At 43.2% G+C, this 20,755-nt stretch overlaps 3 pseudogenes; 1 reads left to right on the top strand and 2 right to left on the bottom strand.

Annotated features, from left to right (window-relative positions):
• The first annotated feature begins 229 nt into the window (after positions 1–229).
• On the top strand, positions 230–1,005 carry LOC142431674 (proteasome subunit alpha type-3 pseudogene; annotated as a pseudogene).
• A 1,949-nt stretch (positions 1,006–2,954) lies between these two features.
• Positions 2,955–20,485, bottom strand: LOC142432078 (uncharacterized; annotated as a pseudogene).
• LOC142432516 (U6 snRNA-associated Sm-like protein LSm3 pseudogene) lies at positions 9,989–10,300 on the bottom strand (annotated as a pseudogene).
• Positions 20,486–20,755: the final 270 nt, after the last annotated feature.

The following is a 20,755-nucleotide window of genomic DNA, read 5'->3' as shown; positions in this document are numbered from 1 at the left end:
CCCACTTAGGGCAGTTCCGTAAGAGCCAGTCAAAAAGTATTGCTACTCATTCATAGACCTATGGGTTTTCCAAACAAAATATGTTTAAACATGTCTTTGCAGTCAGTAGAAAGCTCTAGATAAGGTCCCTCGGGGTGCCTTCAAAAATCCATTGGAAAAAAGTAGCTTCCTAAGGAATCTGCTGGCCTAGTTAAATTCAAGATAGACATGTCAACTCAAAAACAGAATGATGCGCTTGTGGCTGCAAAACCCTTTGCAGTCCAGTTGTTTTAGCCCTGGGAGCTCTATCGGCATTGGGTGTGACTTCTCAGACGCTGCAGTCTCACGTAACGGAAGAGTTTTCCAAGTGGAATACACTCCGAAGCCTGTGGAAGTAGCCGTACAGTATTAGGATCCTTAGTAAAGATAGCACTGTCTTTGGAGTCTAAAAATTACTCCCTTCGAAACTTTGTGGCAAAAGTTCCAGCAGACGGGGCTTCACATTGATCAGCATGTTGGATGGCAGCAGCAGGCACATTGGCAGATGCTTGTTCTTGGGCAGACCCAGTGGGAAAAGAAGCTTCCAACTTCAGACCAGACGTCTTGCAGGGGAAGTGGCCACGGATGAGCACACACATGCGCCAGTGCACTGAGACCTGTTGGCTGCAGTTTTAGGTTAGGGTCTTACAGTGCGAAGGATGGCGCATAGCTCTAAATGACTGATCCATGGAGTCTTACCTGTGGTTCCTGGAGCTGCGCTATTGATAAAGCCAGGCAAGCTGCAAAGACAGAAATTGCAAAGCTTTGCATGAAAGACATGACATGCCACGATGCTGTTAAAGAAAAATAATTTACATAGTACATGATGAAATTAAGTAAGGATAACGTTTTTGAACTAGACCCCAGCTGGGTTGGTGAATTAACCAAAGAAAGACATGAAATTGTACCAAAAAATATAAGGGAAGAAGCAAATATGCTAAGGCATCTTTGAAAGAGGAGGGTAAATCATATGGTGATAATATGTAAAATTTACTTCAGCATCTATTCTATTTCAAATTAATATTATGATCTCATGTAAATTGTCTAGCTCCTTGGGTTATTATATGCCCACTAACCAACTTTCATTAAAATATTTGTCTTGTAACTAAAAAGAAGAAGATTATGATGACTTTTTTTTTTTTTTAGGAATTTCAAAGGGTTCATTCCAAATTTCTTTTTTTTTAAATTTCAAATTTCATGATACATTTTATGGAAGACACAGTACAATCACAGGGGCTTCTAAAGAAGTTTTAGGAAAATTGAAAACAGCATTGGTAAGAAAAAGGCCAGAAAGTTGCAGCAAGGATTTCCCGCCCCGCGCCCCGCCCCCCTCCCCCCCACACACACACTGCTGTTTCCTGGAAGGTAGCAATGGTTATCCTGTGAGAATTACAATGGGAAACATTATTCCACCCACCCACCCCCCATGGCAGTAATCTTATCCCACCCACTTCTTTTTGTTTCCAAAACTCAAAGAACATTGAAAAGGAACATGGGTTGAGTTCCTTGAGAATGTAAAACTACATCTTGACATGGTGTCACTTAAGGCATGCCAATTTCTTCAGAGAAGGGTTAGCAGTGGAAATGCCGCCTTTGGAATTGTGTAGACCTCCGTGGAGGATATGTTGAGAAACAATCACATTTCGATACTTTTGTTTAACAAATCATGTTATGGTTTTATAGCAATGTTTTGTCCTCACGCTCGTGTTTCTAGTTTTTTTTTTTTGAGGATGTATCGTACCATAATCCATAGTGGATATACCATTTTACAGTTCTACTAGTAGTGGGTAAGGATAAATGGATAATGGATAAAGTCTCACTGTATCATCAACCACATTTGTTATCTGTTTATCACTTTCATCTTAGAAAAACAAAAAACATAAATGCACTGCTATTGAGTTGATGCTGATTCATAACAGCCCTATAGGCTGGAACTGCCCTTGGGAGTGTCTGAAATGGTCACTCTTTACAGGAGTGGAAAACCCCATCTTTTTTCCTCAGAGCAGCTGGTGGTTTCGAACTTCCAATGCTGGAGTTAGCAACCTAACTTGAACTACTACGCCAGCAGGGCTCCTAGTTCCATCCTTAGCAAGGGTAAAAAGGAAAGTCCTTGACAATTTAAGTCTTTTTTCATTTACTCTGATTTCTCTTGATCCAGCTGTGAGAATTTTTGTTTTGTTTAGACCGAGGAGAACCCAGGCTGAAGTTTTTGGTCTTCACCAGTAAGTTCTTGAAGTCGTGTTCACTCTCAGCAGTCAAGGTTGTGCCATCTGCACATCCCAGGTTGTTCATGAGCCTTCTCCCGTCCTGATGCTAAGTTCTTCATATAGTTCAACTGCTCGGATTATTTGTTTAGCAGACAGATTGAATAAGGAATAGGATTGAATAAGATTGAATAAAGTGAAATGATACAGCCCTCACACCTTTCCTGATTTTTTTCATTTTTCCTTGTTTATGAATACAAAATTGGGATGACATGCCCTCTACTTCAGAATTCTGTCCACCAAAATATATCAAGATTTCTCCTGTGGCAAAATAAATTAAACCTTCCCATTGAGAGAGAACAACAGTTTGGCGTAGGCCGTGGTGAGCTTGAAAAACAGGTTAGGATGTGCTTCAACATTCTTGAATCCACTTGAAAACATTTGGCCAAATTACTGGCTCACTTCCATTGGTGGAAGTGATGTGCCTCAGGGGTAGATAGAGGGTGCGTGAGTGGGTCTTGAAGACTCACAACAGGCACAGAATCATTGGCTTAAGATTGACCAAAGTTCTATCTAAGGTTCAATACAACAGTAGAACAATTCCAACAATTATTTGATGCATGTGGAAAACAGATTGTAAGCTTGTAAAAAGTACCTCAGAAAGAACAATGTTCAGTATTTGTAAGACTTTCAGAATACTGAGGGTGGGTGGGTGGGGGATCACAAAACTGCTTAACCTTCCACCATTCCCTTGAGTATTGAGTCTAAGCCACCTTTGGCTACTTTCAAGGGTGTATTTTCTTCTTTATTCTCAAGATCAATACTTGCTTTGTGGACCACCAGCAGTTTCACTTCTTCAACTCTCACCTCAGCATAGGATAAGTGTAAAGGAGTGGTGCTCTCAGTGTCCTGGATATTTGTGGATACTTTATAATACAGAAGGAGATGAATCATCTTCAAATCATCTTTACCCTCGGCTGCTGCCTGTGCATTGCTACAGCCTCAGAATGGTCCCTGGCATCTGGATTAGCCCCACCTTCTAGTAACATGACTCTGTGAGCCAGCCCACTATTGGGTGAGTCCTAAGGGATGGCTATGTAATTGGAGGGAATAAATAAAAAAGAAATTTGGGGGTGCTCACCTCCTCCATGAAGTCAGGTCTGAGAGGGAGAGAGAGAAAGAGCTAATATCTTCTTTTACAGGCTTATCTCTTTTCAGGACATACAGATCTCATTAATTACATACATAACAAGGTGGTGAGTATCTTAGCCCTAGAGGTCCCTGAGCTCATTGTGGGAGAAACCTAAAACTAGCACAAGTATAGGTATAGCCGAACAGATTGATACCTATAAGCTATATATATCTTGCTATGGGTTTAGTGGCAAGAGGTATTTTCCATAGGTCCCACTGCTCAGGTTCCTTGAATAGGGAGAACCAAACTCTGAATAGGGAGAACCGAACTCTCCTCACATATTCCTACGGAGGCCTAGTTGGCACAATAAACCTATCACAGTGCCATTTCTTAATATCTTCCCATGTCGTCCCTGGCATATGAGCTATTTGAGTCTGATGGGTTCAAAATGTCTTTAGTTCATGATCTCACATGTCTCTTCTTCCCTCCACAGTGGTGGAATTTTTATGTTCTGCAGATGCTTCTACCCCATGTAGAAACTTGCCAGTGTTGTTAAATACCAGCCATGCGATTTAATGAATAAACATCTAGGGCTGGCCTCCGTGCACAATGGCAACACCTGAAAACCTAAGGTAAAATGAAAAACCTTGCCTTCTTCCTCCAGGTGCCTGGCTATCCCACTTCTCCAAAGCCCTGGGTTCCATACAGAATCATTCACAAATATGACTGGGCTGGTTTGGGTCCAGTCTATAATCTCTAGGAGGGGAGGATGGGGAACATAAATAAACCCAATAAGCTTGGTTAGCACATACCTCAGCAGTGACAGATATAACTGCAATCATTGCTAGAAACATACTTTCAGGATCATCGATTTGCCAGTGTTTGCTAGTGTGGCCTGTGCTTGGTTCAGCAGTTTCACCTGTCCCCAGCTGGAGGTGGGGGAGGGGAGGGGTAGTTGGTGGGTGCTTAGCACATTTTTCTTCACAGTGGGGTGTCTTTCTTATATTTATAACAATAGGGAGTGGGCCTCACCTGTGGTGGGACCAGACAGTGGCTTAATGCCTTCAGAGAGGATGTCTCTAAGCATCTGACCTCCCACCAAGTGCTGGCAAACAGCCTCTAATATTTTGCATATCTTTGAGGGAGACAAAGCTGGGGAAAAGTCTTTTGTATTCCAGGAGGCAGAATTTGATCGATGGATTATATCCACTCAGTTGTCAACAGCAATGCCGGCATTAATGATTAACTGTGCTATTTGTTCCCAATAAAGCCAAATATCCGTTGGGCCTGTATTGCCCAGGTGTATGACTCTAGATCAGGGGTCCTCAAACTTTTTAAACAGGGGGCCAGTTCACTGTCCCTCAGACCCATTGGAGGGCTGGACTATAGTTTAAAAAAAACCTGAAGAAATTCCTATGCACACATCTTATTTTGAAATAAAAAAACAAATGGGGCAAAAACACCCGGCGGGCCAGATACATGTCCTTGGTGGGCCGCATGTGGCCCGCGGGCCGTAGTTTGAGGACCCCTGCTCTAGAGGCTTATCCTCTTGATAGAGTAGCAGTAGGGAAGGTAAGCATGTGAAAAAGAGCCAGGAGAATCCTTTTGTCTGCAAGAGTGTGGTAAATCTTTCCTTGACTGATGTATTCTTTTATACAGGGTAACTTGCAGCGAGCTAAAAGGGTGAGCATTCTAGGACTGTTTCGCTGTGGTGCCCTTTCAGTGTGTTCAATAAGTGTTTGAGCTCTTCCATGGGGATTTCCGATAATAGTCTTATCCAGTTTATATCTCCTAGTAGCTTTTGAAAATCAGTGAACGATTTTCTGATTTCAAGTTTCTGTGACCCAACTGTAGTCCGATCCACTACTGTTCCTAAGTAAGTATTGTAAGGCAGTCGAGAGGCGCTAGAGACCAAATCAGTCGAATTAGAGCAAACAGGCTTTATTGGGGAGAAAGACCCAGCCTGGGCGAAGTCCAGGGTCCACAGTGTCTGGGCCGGAGGAGTCGCACTGCAGGCTACAGGGGTGATGCTTATATATGGACAGGTATGTCCGGGTTTCTGGACTGTAAGGAGTCTCCCTGGTTCCGGGCGTATTTGTGCCGGGTGCAGAGCGGTGGGCAAGAACAAAGCAGGCACTGAGCTAAACGGGCCCGGCAGGTGCCGGGTGCTGTGGTGGGGCGAGAACAAAGTGGGGCCGTGCTGGGTGCAGAGTGGAGGGTTGAGAACAAAGCGGGCACTGAGCCAAACAGGCCGTGAACAAAATGGGCCGTGAGTAAAAGGAGGAAAAAACGTGCAAAGCTGCTGACAGGTTAGCTCCGCAGGTGTGTGTGTGAGATTCAAGACCACTTGCTGCTAATTGTGTCAGCCAGTTCTGGTCAGCTTCGCACAGGTGGGGGAGATTCAAGGTCACTTGCTGCTAGAAGCCGGCCTGGCATTGATCCGGCCATACAAGTGTGAGGCCTGGTTGTCTAAATTTTATCAGGAGCAATTATTAATCCTGCCTGAGAGGTAGCCTTACTATTGTACACATAGATTTGTTTTAGCATTTCCTTGATAGGCGCGGCTATTAAAATATCCATGTAGTGAATTTTATGTCTCAGAGAAATGCTTTCTGACTGGCTCTCACATTTTCCCTATGAAAAACTGACACAGAGGGACGACACTGTTCACCATTTTCTGAGCCAAGTTTTTAGATGGTATCCCTTAATAAGAGCTTCATGTTTTACTTCAGGTATAGTGAATGCAAATCTTTCATGATCAGCAGGATCTAAATGGAAAGTGTAGAAACAATTCTTTAAAATCGATGACAGATCCCAATCTCTTGGAATCCTGCTAGGTGCGGGAAGGCCTGGCTGGAGGCTTCCCAAAGGCGGTATAATAGAATTAATAGCTTTCAGGTAGGTGTATGAGCATCTCATTTGCCTAATTTCTTTCTAATTACAAACATTCCAGGCACTTAGAGTCTCTGCTAAATGACTTTATCAGCTGCTCTTGAACTAAATCACGTAGAGCCTGCAGTTTTCAGTGTGAAAGGACCACTCTTCTCTATATTGGATCACTCGACTTCCAAGTTAGTTTAATAGGTGCAGGCTTTACAACAGCAGTCCCAATGAAAAATGTGAATATCCCAGGCCGTGGCGGTCATTTTGGGGAGCGGTCTCAAATGGAGATGGATCTCTGCGGGTGATAGACCAGCTATCTCGCATCAAGCTGCATCTGAATTGAGGCGTGCGGATGAAAGAAAAAGAAAGAGACGTGTACAAAGCATGGGATTGGGAGGACAACAGTCTGATGGACTGAAGTCCCGCGTGTATTCAAAGCTTGGTTTTTAGACTCTTCTTACAAGGGAATGATTACAAAGTAAACACTAAAACACTAATTAAAAAAAAAACATCCTGAACCTCTGAGCTATGTAAACATTACTTAACTAGGCACACTGTCTAAACACTTGAATAACAACAGCACTATATTCTAAGATAAGCACAATGACATGCAGGGTTCCAGAGAGTCTTACAGGGGTCATAAATAACTGAGTTATCTCGCAATGCTTTTAGCTGCAAGGTCAACAGAGGCACCGGAGACTAATTAGTCACAACCAGTAAGCATCTTGACCAGTCGACCGCCTCCTACAGATCGCCTTATTCTTTCCAAGGCCACTTCCTTTATAAGCCATATACTGCATTTTATTTTGTGCTAAAGGAATTCCGTGGAAGAATGTACAGTCTTGACTCCCCACTGCTGTAATAGATTCCCCCCCCATGAATTAATTGGGGGTAAGAGTCACCACAGCTTTAATTAAACCTGACTGTCCTTCACGTCCTGTGCATTGTAGGATCTGGCCACTTTGCCGTACTTTCTCCTGGTTAACCTCTCCTGTTCTTCCTATGGTAAAATTAGCATTGGTCAGCGGTCAGGCCTTTGGCCATTGTTGATGGCTTGTAACTGCAATGTCAGCTCCTGAATCTAAAAGTCCTGAAAATCTTTTCCCTGCAAGTATTAACTCCATTTGTCCATGATAGCATTCCAAAATATCCCATGACCTATGGATAGTCCTGACTTCTCCGGCTCTTCATGAGTGTCAGTTTTATCAATAAGAACATAAGGAAGTTTAGGGATGAACTAGCCGCTTTTCAGATGAGACACCATCTTTACTCAAAAGAATGACTGACAGGCACATTATGGCTGTCCAGACAAGTATTCGACAGTCTCTGACGAAATGAAGAGTGAGCCTGTCACATTAAAGAAATGATTGTTGTTAATGACACAAGTCAACTATTCTAATATAAATTAGACTTTGGGGGAAGCTTATCTACTGCAATAACCTTGACAACTCCCCTAGAATTACTTCTCTGTTGAAATCAGTGGGAATCTTAATAAATGTGAGTTGCCAATTTATATATGTATATATATATATATATATACACAGAAGGAAGCAAGAGTAATTGGCTGATGCTTTCTCCCTTTTTTATACCGTACGGTACTTCAGATTTAACTACCTGTCTTAATTTCCCCCTTCATAATCCTGAATCGATAACCCCAGTAACAATCTGAACCCCTTGAGAATTTAGGTCGGACCTTCCTAATAAAAGCCCTATTGTTCCTTTAGGCAAAGGACCCCCCCCCCCCCCGATAACCAGTTTTAATAATTTCTGGTTCTCCATTTTGTCCAAGCTGTCTTTTTGACTAGTTAATTGAGGAGCCCCCTCTGGGACTGGGACTGAGGCCACAGGCCTGATTGATTCTGAATGTGTTGTGTACTGGGCTGGAAAGGAACTACATTTCCCAGGATTCGTTGGTGGGTTTCAAAGCATTCCCCTTTCCCAGCTGGGAAACACTTATTAGCAGGACCCCTTTGCTGCTGTTTGGGGCAGCCTTGACTTGCCCAGTGATCCCCCTTTTTGCAGTGGGAACAAAACCCAGGTTCTTTTGAACCAATGTTGAATGGCCCGGGCCACTTTTGGTTGCCAGGCTAATTGGCACGTGCTGCTGGCATTGGTTATAAAAAGGACTGATTTTCCCACAGCAAAAACATTTCCCTTTAGGTGTGGTGTAATTGCAGCCGCGAGATCTGCACTGTGCATCTCAGATCCCACCCCTCTGTAATATTTAAGATAGTCTAAAAGCATGCCCTGTTTTGTTTGTGTGTTTGTTCGTTTTTAAGATCATTTTATTGGGGACTCCTACAGCTCTTATAACAATCCATACATCAATTGTATCAAGCATACTTGTGCATATGTTGCCACTATTATTTTCTAAACATTTACTTTCTTTTTGAGACTTTGGTATCAGCGCCTCTTTTTTTTTCTCCTTTTCCCTTCCTCACCTCATGACCCCTTGATAAATTATAAATTGTTACTATTTTCATATTTTATACCAACTGCTTTCTCCCTTCCCCCATGGCTTCTTCCCCCTTTCTCTCCCCACCTCCCCACTAGTCACCTGGTATCACTACTCCCATTTCTGTACCTGAGGAGTTTATCTGACCTGGATTCTGTGTAGCCTGAACTCTTACCTGTACCAGTGTACATGCTCTGGTCTAGCCTGCAGTGAAAGCAGGATTGGGGTTTTGATAGTGGTAGGTGAGGAAGCCTCACGGAATCAGGAATATTGTGTGTTTTATTCGTGCTATAATGTCCTGGTTGACTCATCCCTTCCTTGTGACCCTTCCGTGAGGATATGTCCCATTGTTTACAGATGGGTTTTTGGTCTCTGCTCCGAAGCCCCTCATTCTCTTGTTTGTTTTGGGTCTTCTGATGCTGTTACCTGATTCCATGGACACCTCATGATCACACAGGCTGGAAGAACCATGTGGACTTATTACTTCCCTGCTAGATGGCCGCTTGTCTAACTTCAAGCTTTTAAGACCCAGATGCTCTATCTTTGATAACCGGACACCTTTAGCTTTCTTCACCACATTTGCTTGTGTACCCATTTTGTCTTCAGCTATTGTGGTGGGAGAGTGAGCATCACAGAATGTCAAGTTGTTAGAACCAAGTGTTCTTGCGGTGAGGGAGGGCTTGAGCAGAGACCAAAGTCTATCCATTTCCTCCATGTATTATAAAATATGTGTACGTAGACCAATACCTCTATATTTATCGTTCAGTATATTTACATGAGTGCGCACTTGTGTTTGTACCTCTATTCATAGCTTTTCTTCCTAGATCTTTCCTGTTTCTTTTTACCTAACTCCTGCCCCACCCTCACGCTCGCCCTTCTTCCACCTTTTAGTGATTTCTCCCAGCTAGATTGCTGTTGCTCCAACACCCCCAGGATCTCTACGTCCTCCTTGTTGTTGATTTTAATTCCCTAGTTGTTCCCCTGTCTATGTTGTTGTTTGCTCACCCCTCCCTTTCCCCACCTCCTCTTCCCCCTAAATCCCTCCAGAATTGCTGGTCCCATTGCTTTCTCCTTGGGCTTGCTCTCTCTCTCTCTCTCTTTTCATTTTTGTGATTACATTTATTGGAAGGGTGGGATAAAAATTAAAATGTTATTTAGTTTATAGCATCAAACCAACTTATTTCAGGAAAGGATGGATCGTTGGTTACTTCTGAGTATCAAAGTTTACATAGGTTTCTCTTCAGAATATACCTCATTCAAGAGACTCCTCTTTTCCCTCTGAACAGATTCTTGGTTTCATCCAACTTTCAGCGGAGGGGCAACTAGCACAACACCGTCACCACGCACACAGAGCATTGGCATATTCCACTTCATTGACTTATGTATCTCTCCACGCATCGCTTCATCAATTTCTATAGTCGTCACAGTTTCTTCCTCATCTCCCAGGATCATATTTAAATGCTGATCATAAGCATGCAATCTTCCTTGAAGCTCTCGGTCATTTTGCATTTTCCCATACATGCGTTCATCCAGGCTGAGCCTAACGAGATCCCGAGGCTCCTCTGCCGCTTTGGTAGTTTGTTGCTGGTCCACGTCGTCCGCCGTGTTTCAGATTCTCCATGTCTATCTTATATTGGTAGGCAAACCAACAATAATGTAGGCAATACAAAAAGAAAATAAAAGATTGAAAAAAAAGATCAAAAAAAGAAAAAATATATGTATCTAAAAAAATGATAATAACTAGCAATTTCCCCCCGCCCCCTCCCAAACATAGAGAATTCCAGGTTTGTCTGCTGACCTTTATGACTATCTCCTCATTGTTTTTTGGGGGGTGTGGTTTCTGGGAACTGCCCCTCCTAGCCTGAAGTCTATTTGGGGGCTCCTCAGGAGCTTTGTGGCTTGGCTTTGCTCCTGTTGCTGATCTGTTATGTTCCCTTCCTGGTTTGCCTCACTGTGGGTGGGTTCAGACTGGACTCCCTCCCTGGCGTGTGTCCCCAGTATTGTCCTTTATCTCAGTATGCTCTAGTGAGGGGACCTCGTGTCTGGAGCTGTTGCTGGCCCTATAGTCCTCTCTGTGCCTCAGTAGCTCTGTGCAGGGATGTCGTCCTCAAGGCTTGGTGTGCTCATATGGGGTCTCGAACCTCACTCCCTTGTTTTCCTCCTTGGTTTGCTTCTGTGTGGTTGTGGCAGGCCGGCTCCTCTCCCCGCCTGGAGGTTTAGTGTAGTCCTCTGTAGCACATACTTTGAGGGAGGGGGTCAGTTTGGCTCTGATTGGGGCCAGCCCTGTAGCCTACTCTGTTTATGTGTTGATTCGTGTGGTTACATTACCCTCGAGGTTTGGTGCGCCGGGGTAGGGTCTCTATGCACACGCTCAAGCCTGTGGAGACATAACCAATACTCTCCCCGTACTTCCCCTTATTTGTGGTGGAATGATATGTACATCCTTGGGTTTCACCTATCCCCCACCAACTGCCTGTACTTAAACCCATAGTGTGAGATAAGTGGCTTTTCTTCTATCCCAGTGGACTCATGTTGAACTTGTCCTTTTGTAATTGGCTAACTTTGCTTAGCATCATTTCCTCCAACTCCTCCCATGAGACTTCCTGCTTCAGGTGATCATCAGTGCCTTTAGTGCTGCGTAGTGCTCCATTGTGTGTCTGTGCCGGAGCTTTCTAATCCACTCATCTCTATATGGAAATTTCAGTTGTTTCCAATTCTTTGTGATTGTAAATTGCGCTGCAATAAACATTAGGGCGCAGAAGACTGGCCGTGGCTTGTTTCTTACCTTTTCTGTGGATATGCCTGGTAGAGGGAAAGCTGGGTCATAAGATAGTTCAATTTCCATTTGCTTTACATATCGCCACGTCACTTTCCACGGAGGCTGTATGTATCTATACAACCACCAGCAGTGGAGGAGTGTTCCTGTCTCACCACATCCCCTCCAACATTTGTCATTCACTGATTTTCTGATTTGGGCTATCCTCAAGGGTGTTAGGTGGAATCTCATGGTTGTTTGATTTGCATTTCTCTGATGGCTAATGATGGGGAGCATTTTCTCACATGTTTATTGGCCATTTGGGTCTCCTCCCTAGTGAAACTTCTTTTCAGGTCTTTTCCCCACTTCCTCAGGGGGTTAACTGTTTTCTTATTTTGTATACTAGGAGAGTATTATAGATATGTTAAATTTATTTTTATTAATTTTTAGGGCTTATTGAGATTTTAGTAATGAGCCCTTTATCAGTTGTGTCATTGCTAAAAATCCTCGCCTAGTCATTGACTTCTCATGTCACTCTTTTGGTGAAGTCTTTTGACCAACACAAGTGTTTTATCCTTAGTATTTCCCACTTTGTGAGTTCAGATTTGTATCCCTCCCTGTTGCAGTTCGTCTATGAGCCAGGGTTCTTCAGTTTTTCCCTATTCCTACGTTGATGGGCCTGATAGTTTGGGGTTTTACTTCTAGGTCTGTGAGCCACCTTGAGTTTGTTCTTGTGCATGGGATGAGGTAAGGGTCTTGTTTCATTTTTCTGCAGGTGGATATCCATTGTTTCCAGCACCACCTGTTAAAGAGGGCATCCACTCCCACTTGATACTTTTGGGGCCCTTGTCAAAGATCAGTTGTCTGTATGCTGATGGTTTTATTTCTGGGCTTTCTGTTCTTTTCCATTTGTCTGAATATCTGTCATTATTCCAGTACCACACGGTTTTGACCACTGTGGCTGTGTAGTAGGTGTTAAAAGTCAGGTAAAGCCTGGCCTCTGACTTTATCCTTCTTCTTGAGGAGTTCACTGATATTTCTGGGCTTATTCCCTCTCCATATGAAATTGGTGGTCAGTTCTTCTAGTTCTTTGAAAAAGGTTATTGGTATTTGAATCAGGATAGCATTAAACTTACATAGTGCCTTGGGTAAAATTGACATCTTTACTCTATTGAGTCTTCTGATCCATGAACATGGGATATCTTCCATTTGTGGAGATTACTTTGGTAATTTTCCAAGTATTTTTCCATGTCTTCCACATTGTTGAATTCATTAGACTTTCATAGTACTTATGATTATGCTCTTAATCTTGATGGGGCCCGTTGTGATTTCCTCTCTTTCATCCCTCCTCCTGGCTATTGATGTTTCCTCATTCCTTTCCTTGATTAGGCTTCTCAGCATCTGTTGACTCTGTTGATCCTTTCACAGAACCAGCTATTGCTGCATTGATTTTTTTTGCATTGTTCTCTTGTCTTCCCACCGTTTTCACTCTGCCCTGATTCTTATTATTTCTTTTCTGCTATGGGTGGGTTCTTTCAACTCTGTTCTAATTGCTGGAGGTTTTGTGATAGCATATCAGTCATAAATCTCTCTTATTTTTCATATATGCATTAATTGCTATCAAACTTCCTCTGATAACTACTTTTTCTGTATCCCATGGGTTTTGGTATGTTGTATTCTCATTCTCATTAGTTTCTAGAAGCTTCCCAATTTCCTCTCTAATCTGGGCCAGTACTCATTCGTATTGTAGAAGATCATTATTCATCCTTCAATAGTTTGCCTTTGTTTTTCTGGTCATCCTTTTATTGATCTCCAGCCTTATGGAGTCATGGTTTGAGAGAGATGTCTGAGTAATCTCTAGAGTTTGAATTTGTGTAGACTTGACTTGTGTCCCAGTGTGTGGTGTATTTAGAAAATGAACCATGTGCACTTGAAAAGAATATGAATTTTTTTGCATTTGGATGGAAAACTATAAATGTCTATCAGGCACAGTAGCCTAATTATAATGTTTAGCTCTGTAGCCTCCTTGCTGAATTTCTTTCCCAATGATCTATCTTTCTCTGATAGTGGAGTATTAAAGTCACCTATTATGATTGTTGAATATGTGATTTCTTTTATCATCTGAAGATTAGAGATCTGCCTATGTTGTTATGTTAATATTATGCCAAAGGACAGAGTTCTGGTGATTTACCTTCCAAGTTACAGAAAGGACAACAGCCTAGAATTGAAAGTGCTTTTTTACCCCCCTCTTTATAATGGACTTGTGGGGGGCCCTAGTATCAGGGCTGTGCCGCACTGTCCCCCAGGGAAGGGGAACCAGATTAGTGGAGTGGTTTGGGGCTGACTGGAACTGAAATCTCCTCTTGACAGCACAGGAGGCTGCACTCCTGCGTCACGCCCATCACTGTCTTGTGTTGCATTGCTGGTTGTGCTCTGGGGAACTGCGTTCTGTCAAAGGTCAATATCCCAGTGGCTTTTCAGTTGCTGCAAATTATTATCTAATTATCTGTCATTACCCATGCTGGGAGGCATGGAGCTAGGGAGAGGGGGGAAAGGGGTGGCCAATGTAGTCACTCTGTTCCTGGACTGTAGGAGCAGGGCAGATAGCAGAGAGGGGAATCCTTCCTGTGTGAGGTCTTGTGGCTCTCTCCGTGAGCCAGGGCTATGACCACTAATAGACAGCAGCCTGGGAAAAGTAGTGCTCACTGCAGGTCTCATACTTTGAGTGTAGGAGGGGATGGCATATCCTGCCCTCCCTTCTGGAACGGGCAAGGGATTAGCGGAGCCCATGGGCAGACGCATTTCAGTGGGTTCTCAAGTTGCTTAATGAGTGAAAATCACAGGGGGTGCTCTGAACCAGACCCTAGTACACTGAATCTATTTCTAGCACCCAGTCCCCCAGTATTGGCCTCCTGACCTCTTAATTTTCTGGTCTAACAACAGGAGCACCAGGCGGGTGATTCTACCTGGATGCCATCTTGACTCCATCTTGGACACCATCATGCCCTGTTTTAAGCAATCCAAATATGCGTATTTATAAGCTATTTTGTGTATTAGAATATCCACTGTGAACCCATATCACTCACATTATTTTTGCACAGCTGTGGGATACAGAAAGGTTTCTCCTCAGGTTGTCACCCTGCTTGCGAGTGCATGATGGGTAGTCAGCTGCTTAGAGATATTCTCCCTGAGGGTATCAGACATCTAGAGCAATCAGACACTGTTGTCTGTCCCACTGTAGGTGGGACCCACTCCCTGCTGATAAGGATAGTGTATTGCATCCCTGAAGGAGGATGAACAAGGTCATGCTCAAGGAGGACCAAGGTTAGGTTGCCATCTTGAATCTAGGATCTGCCCATCTTGTCACAAGTGTACCACTAGCCCTTTCACTTCCTATTGCATGTACACCCTTAGCTCATCACCTTCCAGTCATGCATATGCCTATTGGACAGCCCCTTCCTGTTACGTATGTGGTTACCTGTAATCAGGATGGCTTGCTCACCCCCTAAGTATATATAAGCTGTGATTGGAAATATATTCTCTCCTCCTCTCTCTCTCTGGGTGGACCTGACTACTGAGACCAAGTCCACCCTGGAGGTGAGCATGCTACCATGAAATGTGTGTGACTCCTTTATTTTGCTCTCTCTCCTATCCTATCTTTTATGACTTTGCTATAATCTTTATACATTATCGCTGAACAGTTGTGCCTATGAACCCCATGATTGTTAGAGGCTGGTTTGCTCTAACGCACAGCACCCTGCAATTGGGACACAAAATCTGTATAGCATTCATCATTGCATTAACCTGTAGCAGTATAACTGGGCTGTTTTCCCTCTAATGCCAGTATTTTTTCCCAGGCCCAAAGACAAGCCTCACTAGTCTCCAAGAATGCCTGTTCATTGGCAGTTGTGCTTCCATAGTAATAAAATTCCCTTCCCCTAATAACTGATCCATAGCGATCCCTCTTTCATGTTCCCGCCAACTTGTGTTTTAGCTACTTCAGACCTTCAACTCTGATATCGTAATTTGTCTGATGGAGAATGGTCCCCAGGCCTCTCTGCTGCATTCTTCAGGGGGTAGGGGGGAAAGGCATTGGCCAGGGGGCTTTCTTCTGAATTGGACTTAGTTTTTTTCAGTTTCTTTTAAAATCATTTAAACTATTTCATATTCATTTGAAATGCCTTTTCTGTGCTCCCTCAAAGCAAGAATAATTTGTTCTATTAAACTGGCATTCCATGGTGCTCACCTTCCTGACATGATCGCTGAAGACAAAGAGGGTGCATAAGCCAATGTGGTGAAGAAAGCTTATGATGCCCAGCTATCAAAAGATATAACGTCTGGGGTCTTAGAGGCTTGAAGGTAAACAAGCGGCCATCTAACTCAGAAGCAACAAAGCCCAAGTAGAAGAAGCACACCAGTCTGTGTGATCATGAGGTGTTGAAGGGATCAGGTATCACACATCAAAGAACAAAAGGTCATATCAATGTGTACTCACCTTCCCAACATGATCCTTGAAGACAAATGGGTGCATAAGCAAAAGTGGTGAAGAAAGCTGATGGTACCCGACTATCAAAAAATTTAGTGTCTGGGGTACTAAAGACTTGAAGGTAAACAAGTGGCCATCTAGCCCAGAAGTAACAAAGCCCAAATGGAAGAAACACACCAGCTTGTGTGATCACAAGGTGTCGAAGGGATCAGGCATCAAAGAACAAAAGAATCAAATCATTATGAATGAGAGGGAGTGCAGATTGGGGACCTAAGATCCATCTTTAGGCAACTGGACATCCCCTTACAGAAGCGTTTTGTGGAGGAGACAAGCCAGTCAGGGTGCAGTGTAGCAATTTCCTCTATTTCCTAAATGCTTCCTCTCCACCCCCCACCCCCAACTATCATGTTTCCAATTCTACCTTACAAATTTGGCTAGTCCAGAGGATGTACACTGGTACAGATAGGAACTGGAAACACAGGGAATCTGGGAAAGATGAATCCTTCAGGACCAGTTGTGAAAGTGGCAATACCGGAAGGGTGGGGTGGATAGGGGGAACCCATTAAAAGGATCTACATATAACCTCCTCCCTGGGGGATGGACAGCAGAAAAGTTGGTGAAGAGAGTGGGTAAGATATGGCAAAATAATAATTTATAAATGATCAAGGGTTCATGAGAGAGGGGGTAGTCGAGAGGCAGGGGGAAATGAGGAGCTGATCCCAAGGGCTCAAGCAGAAAGCATATGTTTTGAGAATGATGATGGCAACAAATGTACAAATGTGCTTGACACAATGGATGTATGTATATATGGATTGTGATAAGATTTGTATGAGTTCCCAGTAAAATGATTTTGAAAAAATGCCTTTTGCCTGTTTTTGTAAGTTAGATAGCTCATCTCAGACTTTCCGCTATCTTGATGCTCCTCTTTGTTGTCTTGCTCTGTCTGCAGAGACTCTGAGATCCTCTTAACTTGTGCCTACAAATCCCAGGTTTGCAGGGGGATACTTTTCCCTTCTCTGTGTGCTTCCTTTAAATTTATAGCAACGTTTCTCCCAAGTACCTAGACCAGAAGTTCCTTCCTCTGGGAACCATGGATTATACTTTTTCACTACTTGTAGGAAGTCTTGCATCTTTTTGCTTGTTACTGGTACATTCTATTTTTTCAGTTGATAGATGAGAGTAATACAGTAAGCTTTCAATTTACTTTCACCTTGCCCCGTTATTTTATCTAGATATTTAATAATCCTTCAAAACTGGACTGTCATTTCAAAATAATTGCCTGATTTGTGCTACTGTCCAATGAGGTTACACAACCATGTGTACTGGGTTAAATTCTCCAGGAGATCTTTTTTTTTTTTTTTAACATTTTATTAGGGGCTCATACAACTCTTATCACAATCCATACTTATACATACATCAATTGTATAAAGCACATCCATACATTCTTTGCCCTAATCATTTTCAAAGCATTTGCTCTCCACTTAAGCCCTTTGCATCAGATCATCTTTTTTCCCCCTCCCTCCCCGCTCTCCCCTCCCTCATGAGCCCTTGATAATTTATAGATTGTTATTTTGTCATATCATGCCCTATCCAAAGTCTCCCTTCCCCCCCTTCTCTGCTGTCCGTCTCCCAGGGAGGAGGTCACATGTGGATCTTTGTAATCAGTTCTCCTTTTTCAACCCACTCACCCTCTACTCTCCCAGAATCGCCCCTCACACCCCTGGTCCTGAAGGTATCATCCACCCTGGATTACCTGTACCTCCAGCTCCCATATGCACCAGTGTACAACCTCTGCCCTATCCAGTCTTGCAAGGTAGAATTCGGATCATGGTTGTTGGGGGGAGGAAGCATCCAGGATCTGGGGGAAAGCTGTGTTCTTCATCGGTACTACATCGCACCCTGACTGACCCGTCTCCTCTCCTAAACCCCTCTTTGAGGGGATCTCCAGTGGCTGACAAATGGGCCTTGGGTCTCCACTCTGTACTTCCCCCTTCATTCACCATGGTGTGTGTGTGTATATACACACACACACACACACACACACATATATATATATATATTTTTTTTTTGCATGATGCCTTATACCTGGTCCCTTTGGCACCTTGTGATCGCACAGGCTGGTGTGCTTCTTCCATGTGGGCTTTATTGCTTCTGAGCTAGATGGCCGCTTGTTCATCTTCAAGCCTTTAAGACCCCAGACACTATCTCTTTCGAAAGCTGGGCACCATCAGCTTTCTTTGCCACATTTGCTTATGCACCCGTTTGTCCTCAGCGATCGTATCATGGGGGATCTCTTTGGGAACACGCAATCACACAGGCTGGTGTGTTCTTCCATGTGGGCTTTGTTGCTTCTGAGCTAGATAGCCGCTTGTTTATCTTCAACCCTTTAAGACCCCAGACGCTATATCTTTTGGTAGCCGAGCACCATCAGCTTTCTTCACTACATTTACTTGTTCACCCACTTTGGTTTCAGCAGTTGTGTCGTGAGGGTGAGCATCGTAGAGTGCCAATTTAATAAGAGAAAGTATTCATGCATTGAGGGAGTGCTTGAGTAGAGGCCCAAGGTCCTTCCGCCACCTTAATACTAAACCTATCAATATAGACACATAGATCTATTTCCCCATCCTCATATATATATTTGCATGTACATGTCTGTCTAGACCCAGGAGATCTTCTTAATCCCTAATCCAAGATGCCAATTGGATGGGTCCTAAGGGATGATTATTATGTAATTGAAGGGAATAAATAAAAAGACAGAAAAGTTTTGGGGTGCTCACCTCCTCCATGATGCCATAGCTGACAGGGAGAGAGAAAGTAAGCTACCATATTCTTTTCTAGGCTTTTGTATTTTCAGGACATGTTACATATGTAACAAGGTGGGTAGTATCTTAACCTTAGCGGTCCCTGAGTTCATTGTGGGAGAAAGCTGACACTAGCATGGGGGCAGGGAGAGGGGAGTTGACTACTCCTTGAACACAGAACCAAAGAAGCATGTCTGCTCCTATAGATAAAAGCCTGGGCTGTATAGTAACTAGCCATGTGCTTGTAAGAATTAATAGTAAGGTAGAACTCTTTAAAAATTTTTTAAATCATTGCCGATGTCAAATGAATCCTTTTTTAAAATTAATTTTTAATCTCTTTATTAGTGCCTCATACAACTCTTATCACAATCCATACATACATCCATTGTGTAAGCACATTTATACATTCATTGCCTTCATCATTCTCAAAACATTTACTCTCCACCTAAACCCTTGGCATCAGTTCCTCATTTTTCCCTTTCCTTCCCACTTCCCCCTCCCTCATGAACCGTTGGTAATTTATAAATTATTATTTTATCATATCTTGCACTGTCCGAAGTCTCCCTTTACCCACTTTTCTGTTGTCCATCCCCCAGGGAGGAGGTTATATGTAGATCCTTGTAATCAGTTTTCCCTTTCCAACCCACCCTCCCTCCACCCTTCTGGTATCACCACTCACACCACTGGTCCTGAAGGGATCATCCAACTTGGATTCCCTGTGTTTCCAGTTCCTATCTATACCAGTGTACATCCTCTGGTCCAGCCAGATTTGTTTGGTAAAATTGGGATCATAATAGTGTGTGGGGGGGGGAGGGGGGAGCATGGAACTAGAGGAAAGTTGTATGTTTCATCGTTGCTACATTGCACCCTGACTGGCTGTCTCCTCCCCGAGACCCTTCTGTAAGTGGATGTCCAGTGGCTTACAAATGGGTCTCCACTCCACACTCCCCCATCATTCACTATGATAAGATTCTTTATTTTGATGATGCCTGATACCTTCAACACCTTGTGATCACACAGGCTGGTGTGCTTCTTCCATGTGGGCTTTGTTGCTTCTGAGCTAGATGGCTGCTTGTTTACCTTCAAGGCTTTAAGACCCCAGATGCTATATCTTTTGATAGCCAGGCACCATCAGCTTTCTTCACCACATTTGCTTATGTACCCATTTTTCTTCAGCAATCTTATCAGGGAGGTGAGCACACAGTGACATGATTTTTTGTTCTTTGATGCCTGATAACGGATCTAAGATAGCACTCTTATGGGAGGATATTTTCTAATTAAGAGAATGACTGGGATTTACCACCAACTCACAAATGTGAAGACCTCCCAGGCTTCTTTAATCATAACCACAGAGAATTTGTCTGAATACATGCTCTTCCTGGTCCTCAGTGTCCCACAGATAACAGCAATTTCATGCCTATTTTTGGAAGCAGTGGAATGCAGGTGAGTGCAGCCATTTTTGAATGATTGACAGCATTCACTTGAGTACCTCAGTCTTGTTCTGGTCAGCAGAAACATCAATAGGAATAGACCAACCTGCAACATATTTATCATTTACTGGCACTCCAAGTTGCAGCAAGAATTCAACAATTTGGTACATCCTGCAGAGCATGCCCAGTGCAATGCTGTTCTGCTGTCCCAGTTTGTTCTAGTAGCCAGGGATTTATCGGCCAAGATCATCTTCTTCAACTTCTCCAGTTTCCCATTTTAGGCCAAGTTTAAGCCATCAAATTAGACACACACCCCTCCATTTCTCTTTCCTTGGGAGCTCTTTTTCCCAATAGTAAACCAGGTAGTAGCTCCTTGTTCTGTTCGAATAACTACTTCTTGGCCAACGTTACAGGCTTGTGTGAGAATAATTAAGTGCTCCGGAATTCCCAGTAATTTTAATATTACCTGCATTTGGTTGTAATCTATGTAGTCAATGCCTTCTTTTTTTTTCTATTCAGTAGACAAGAAGTAAACATCTGGAGTAGTCTCTTTCAGCTGAGATCGATATGATAGCCTTTATACCTGTCCTC

Source organism: Tenrec ecaudatus, chromosome 18, assembly GCF_050624435.1.
Source record: "Tenrec ecaudatus isolate mTenEca1 chromosome 18, mTenEca1.hap1, whole genome shotgun sequence".
In the NCBI taxonomy this organism is placed as follows: Eukaryota; Metazoa; Chordata; class Mammalia; order Afrosoricida; family Tenrecidae; genus Tenrec; species Tenrec ecaudatus.
This window is presented reverse-complemented; position numbering and strand designations above follow the sequence as displayed.